Source organism: Callospermophilus lateralis, chromosome 10 (genome assembly GCF_048772815.1).
Source record: "Callospermophilus lateralis isolate mCalLat2 chromosome 10, mCalLat2.hap1, whole genome shotgun sequence".
In the NCBI taxonomy this organism is placed as follows: Eukaryota; Metazoa; Chordata; class Mammalia; order Rodentia; family Sciuridae; genus Callospermophilus; species Callospermophilus lateralis.
The window spans coordinates 85350140-85356808 of NC_135314.1; positions in this window are offsets into that span (position 1 = coordinate 85350140).

Consider the following 6669-nt stretch of genomic DNA (forward strand, 5'->3'; position numbering starts at 1 on the left):
GTACAGATGTTGATAAAACCTCCTTTTTCCTCTGTGTGCACATACACACCCAGTTTAAAATGATAATTTATTTAGCAAAGAACACAAATTAGGTTAAGTAAGGTAGTCACATTAAATAGGGGCAGAAGCAGCATATCTCAGTATAGCTTTTCTTGGATCTTCCAGGTTTCCCAAAATAATATGCACAGCTGCTAGCTTATCTGCAAAAGATAAGGTCTTTTTTTAAATCTCAGGAACTTTCATATTACCATTTGTAAAGGACATACAAATAATCTATTCATTTATAAGGACTATCTGTTGACAATTTTTTTTCTTTTCTTGTTCTTGATCCTGATGCAAACAATTTCAATAAGACCTCATTCTCATTTGGGGTTAAGGATGAGATGAATGTGTCAGGGAAGGCAGGTAGGAAGTAAGACCCCAGGGGGTCTATTATGTTATGTCTTCTTTTCACTTCTGGGCATCTTTTTATGGCTCTCTCTCTCTCTTTTTTAAATAGGCTTTTTCTTTTCTTAGAACATTTTAAGTTTATAGCAAAAAGGAGTAAAAGGTACAGAAATTTCCCATAAATGTCCTATTGCTACATATACATAGCTTCCCCTATTATCAACATCCCCCACCCCCAGTGGCATATTTGTTATAGCTAATGAACCTACACTGACACATCCTATCATTCAAACTCTAGTTTACCTTAGAGTCTACTCTTGATACAGTCTATGGATTTGGACAAATGTATAATGACATGTGTTCAACATTATAATACCATGCAGAGTGTTTTTGCTATCCTAAAAATCATCTGGGTTCTGTCTGTCCTGACCCCAGAACTAGTGGCAACCATTGAACATTTTACAATTTTTATATTTTTTCTTTCCCAGAATATATAATTGTGATCATACAGTATGTAGTTTTTCAGAATGAATTCTTTCACTTAATAATTTAAATTTCTTCCATGTCCTTTCATGGCTTGATGCCTGATTTGTTTTTAGTGTTGAATAATATTTAATTGTCTGGATGTGCCATAGTTTATTTATCCATTCACCTACTGAAGGGCATCTTAGTTTCTTCTAAATTTTGGAGATTATGAATGGCATTGCTATAAACATCCATGTGCAGGTTTTTATATGAACATAAGTTTTAACTTTTGGGGGGTAAATACCAAGGAGTGTGATTATTGAGTCATATGTTAAGAATATGTTTAGTTTTGTGAGAAAGACCAAAGTGGCTGTGCCATTTTGTATTCCCACCAACAATGAATGAGAGTTCCTGTTGCTCCGCACCATCACCATTGGTGTTGTCAATGTTTAGGATTTTGATCATTCTAATTGGTGTGTAGTGGTATCTTATCTTAAATTGCATTTCCTTGATGACATACAATGTGAAACCCCTTTTCATATGCCTATTTACCATCTGTACATCTTCTTTGGTGGGATGTCTGTAGGGTCTTTGGCCCATTTTTAAATTGGCTTGTTTGTTTTCTTATCATTGAATTTTAAGAGTTCTTTGTGTATGTCTTTTGTAAATATTTTCTTCCAGCCTTTGGCTTATCTTTTTAGTCTTTTTTTTTTTTTTTTAAATGAGGGAAATTTTCTTTTATTAAGAATTTTTTTTTTAAGAGAGAGGGAGAGGGAGAGAGAGAGAGAGAGAGAGAGAGAGAGAGAGAGAGAGAGAGAGAGAATTTTTTTTTTTAATATTTATTTTTTAGTTATCGGCGGACACAGCATCTTTGTTTGTATGTGGTGCTGAGAATCGAACCCGGGCCGCATGCATGCCAGGCGAGTGCGCTACCGCTTGAGCCACATCCCCAGCCCCTCTTTTTAGTCTTTTGATGGTATATTTTGTAGAGCAGAAATTGTTAATTTTAATGAGGTTTAGCTTATCAATCTTTGCTTTCATGGATCATGCCTTTGGTATTGTATCTAAAACATTATCACCAAAACCAAGTTTATCTTGATTTTCTCCTGTGTTATCTTTTTGGAGCTTAGTGGTTTTGTGCTTTACATTTACATCCATGATACATTTTAAGTTAATTTTGTGAAGGGTACAAGGCCCATTGTACATTTACTTTCCTGCAAGTGGATGTTCTGTTATTTCAGCACTATTTATTGAAAGAATACTGACTTTTCTCTGCTATATTGTTCTACATCTTTGTCAAAAATGAGTTGACTGTACTTATGTGGGTCAATTTCTGTGCTCTCAATTCTTTGGTATCTGTTTTTCTATTCTTTCTCCAGTTCCACTGATGAACCCAGCCTAATTCCATCTTAAGATTGGAAGCCATCTCATCACAAAGTCATGAAAAGTTAATTTCTGTTTTTCTATAAATTACTGCAATTTCTAAACTTGCTTGGAATGTCTGCCTGTGCATTGAACTCACCCATGCCTGGCTTTCCTTGACCAGATAACAACCCTCTCTGAAACCTTAGTGGAGCCTAATAAATTCTGATTTTTCCTTGACCAGATAACAACTCTCTCTGAAACCTCAGCAGCGCCTCATAAATTCTGGTATTGGGACACTAAATTTACTCCCTATCTTGAAATGTTGAACCATTTAGATCATTAACCTACCATCTGCCTTTGTATTATGTTTGTCAAAATCTTGTTATCTGTAAGTTCTCAAGACACCTCCCTTTTGCAACTTTTTTGCTATAAAACCATGCTCAGAGAGCTGGGGTACTGTTCTCTAGCCAAGGGTTTTTTGGGAGAGAGTCCTGGACAGAATTACAAGCTTGCTTTAATTTGATTTAAAATTGGAGTCGGTGGTCTTTTCTTTACATCATGGTTTTAACACCACATGGTCTTTTGTTCCTTTAACAGTAAGTCTCGAAGTCAAGTGTTCCAACTTTGTTCTCCATCTCTCCACCCCTACTTTTTTTTTTTTTTGGAGGGGGAACAATCTCTTTTTGTTACTTAAACCACATTGAGTAAATTTTTGGTTTGGAACCAAGAGTCTTAACTAATACACTAAGAAGCCACAAATTAGTAGCCTCTGCCTCTTTCACTCTGCCATTTTGAGAATGAAGAAACAAATGTGGAGAGGTTAATAAATGCTTTTGCTGTTCAAACACTAACTTTAGAATCCTGTCCATGACTGTAAATCTAATCATCTTTCTCCTATGCAGTGCAAGTTTAATGAGTTAGCTGACATTGTGTTTTTTGAGGATGTAGTTTTAAATATACATGTATGGAACTTATTTTATTTCTAAATATTGGGATAATTTTAGGTGTCAACCTGTCTGGGAAGATATTTTTGAATGAGATTAGCATTTGAATCTGTGAATACAGTAAGGTAGATTGCCCTCCCCAGCATAGGTGGCCTTCATCCAATACATTAAGGACCTGCTTAGAACACAAGGCTGAGGAAGGAGGAATTTGTGCCTTTGTCTTGACTCAGTGCTTGTGCTGGGACATTTCAGTTTATCTTCTGCCTTCAAATTGAGAATTAAATAATTGGCTCCTCATTCTCAGGCCTTTGGAATCAGACTGAATTGTACTACCAGCTTTCCTGGGTCTCCAACTTACAGATATCAGATCAAAGCACTTCCCAGTCTCTCTAATGCTCCATAATCAGGTGAACCAATTCTTCATGATATGATATAAATGTGTATATATCCCCTATTGTTTCCCTGGAGAATCCTGGCTAATGCACACATCCATTATTATGCTAATATTCAACAGTAGCCTTTAACCTTTTTTTTCCAATAATGGGGCATTTGGTTTCTTTCCTAAGCACATGGTGCAAGATATTTAGATTATAGTTTTGCTACCATATTATGTTGCTAGCTGTGTTCTATTCAAAATTCTATTTAAAGTCACCCAAAGTGACTCAAGAAAGATTGAGATATACTAATAGAAAGTCTAGCTAATTAGCCAAAACCCATCTCTATTATTAGAGGAATAATTAGAATATAAGTAAATCTGATAAGGATTGATACATCTTCATTCATTCCAATAGTCTTTGAAAAGATTCTAACTTCTCTTTTTCCCATCAAAGAACAACACATCTCTTCAAGATTAGAAACATTGTCAGGCTAATCCACTTGAGGGTGCTATAAGATCATTGTGGTATCAAGTTTATACCAAAAATTCTGACAACCAAACAGGGAATCAGAGATGAGGAATCTGTCATACAGAGTTGTTTTAGATAATTATGTCTCTATTATTTCTCCATCTTTTAGTGACCGGTAAATGTTTTGAGAATATTATTTTAATGTAAATAATTCTCAATGCCCAGAATTGATTAACTTGGGATTTTTAGTTTACTTTTTTCCCCCTAGAGGAAAGTTCACTGGTTTTAATTCCAATCTAGGCTGGTTAGTTCTGAAGAGACCCAGAGTGAACATTGTACAATTCCAGGGTGAGGGGACAGAGTGGAGGTACATTCGCACCCTAACCCCTGTATGGTATGCATCCTGGAGGTGTGCGGGGCCTGACCATATGTAATAGCCATCTGCAGTGCCGGCCTCCCAGCATTTCCTCCATGTTAGTCTTTGTTTACAAACAAAGTTAAGATATATAAGATATTTCAGAGTAAATCCATTATGATTTGGGGAGGGGATGGTTGAAACACGTGTGTAATACTGACATGAAATAGGTTTGTGTGCTGATGTTCAGATAGTTATGACTGCTTATAAAGACACACTTCTTAAATTCTTAGATTCTCATTTTGTAATAAATTTTCAGAATGCTATACAAAGAACATGGGAGGATTACAACCAAGAAAAATTGAAAGTTTAATGTAAATAGGTACTATTATTTGTCAATAATCCTGGATTGCTTTGATACCCATTTTAATGCAAATTAGCCGTTTAAAAAAACATGAGAGTAATTCATTGTTAATTATGAAATAGCATTTTTAAAAAATTTTATTGATGACAGCACCAAGGGAATTTCAGGAATTAGAAATGTATTGGTTGGTTATCTTATACCTTTCTTAATGGAATGCACAGGAAGATTCAGTATATCAGGGGAAGGATTTAACTTCCGTCCTGGATACTTTAGATATGGCATTTAATTATCTGTAGACAGAGTGATCAGCCTGTCAAATGCATTAATGCATTCATTCAGCGAATATTTGTTGAGAGTTAGGCACTGTTTCAAATGTTAGTGATGTAACAGTGGAAAAAAATATATTCTGGAGGGAGACAGATAATGAGCAATCAACATAATAAATGAGTAAATGATGTAGTACATTAACATCCTGCAGAAAAAGAAATAAACCTAGGTAAGGGGCATTGAAAGTGCAGGGGGATAGGTGTAGTAGTTTTAATTAGAATAGTTAGGAAAGGTCTCATTGAAAAGGTGACATTTAAGCCAACACTTGAAGGAGGTGAGGCATTTGTCATTTAACTCATTTGAGAAAAAAGGTAGAGGAAACAGCCAGAACAAAGGCCATAAAGGGAAAGGCATTTGGTATATTTGAGGAACACCAGGAAGACAATGTGGCAGGAACAGAGTGAGATGCAGGTGTATGGTTTTGTGGCCACTGCAGGAACCTGGTTTTTACTGATAGTGGTTGGGAGTCACTTCAAGGTTTTAGGCAGAGGGGATTATGATTTTCATTATAAAAGCATCACTTTGGTGACTTTAAGAGCTGAAATCAACTAAATACCTATTGTTCATAAGTGGGAGGGAGTTTGATGGAAGGATAAATATCTCTTCTTATTTCTTAAGAAATAATTTTACTTTAAAATTTACCTGTCATTGCATAGAGTGAGAACATGAAATTTTAATGGAATCAGACTAAGATGTAAGAAAGTATTACTCTGAGGTCTGTATTTATCACAGTGGAAAGAACATTAGCCCAGGAGAATTTGGGGCAAATCATCTAATCTCCTACCCTTCTCTTGTCGCTTTTAATATTAAGGGATTAGACACAGTGAACTTTGAGATCTAACCCTCAATGCTCTGTCAGAAGATAGAAACAGTCCAAGTGATAAGACTGTGTGTCTGTCTTTAAGCCACTGTGCTTTTTCCATGAAATCAGTATGAAGTTATTTTCTTATTGTACTGCAGTGCTGGTAAGCATGTGTTCCTACTATGGCTGGTCCCTTTAAATGAATAAGATTCTGTTTTTCTTGTGGCTGTAGTTACAAGAAGGACCAGCAACAGAAATCACAGGAAGAGATTGGCTAATCACTGTTGTAAAGTCTCAATGTGATACTTCTATGAGGTATGGAGATTCTGGGCACTGATATTCCATTTTTCCAATGCAGACATTCCCTAGCTGGGGATGTAGCTCAGTGACAGAGCACTTGCCTAGCATGGGTGAGGCCTTGGGTTTCATCCCCATTACAGAGTCAGGGGAACCTCAGTGTAGAACTTCAAGTCAAGCATGGCAGTCTGATATACTCTAATCCAACTAACTGAACACTGTTGTAGAAATCACACTGATGATGTATTGATGGTTAGATATCATTGCTATGTAGATCAGGAACTCAATATTAAATATCAATATATTCTACTATGGAAAGCAAGCTTTAGTTAGAAATTTGTTCATGAGCCTTGAATAAAAGAAAATGCAAATCAACAAAGACAAAAGATAAAAAAGCAAAGAAAACAAACAAAAAGCCAACGTAGTCTATCAGGTGATGTTAATGACTGACATCAAACTATGTAATATTATGAATTTGTTTCCTGTATGTGGATATTCTGCTAAGGGATCAATGGTCT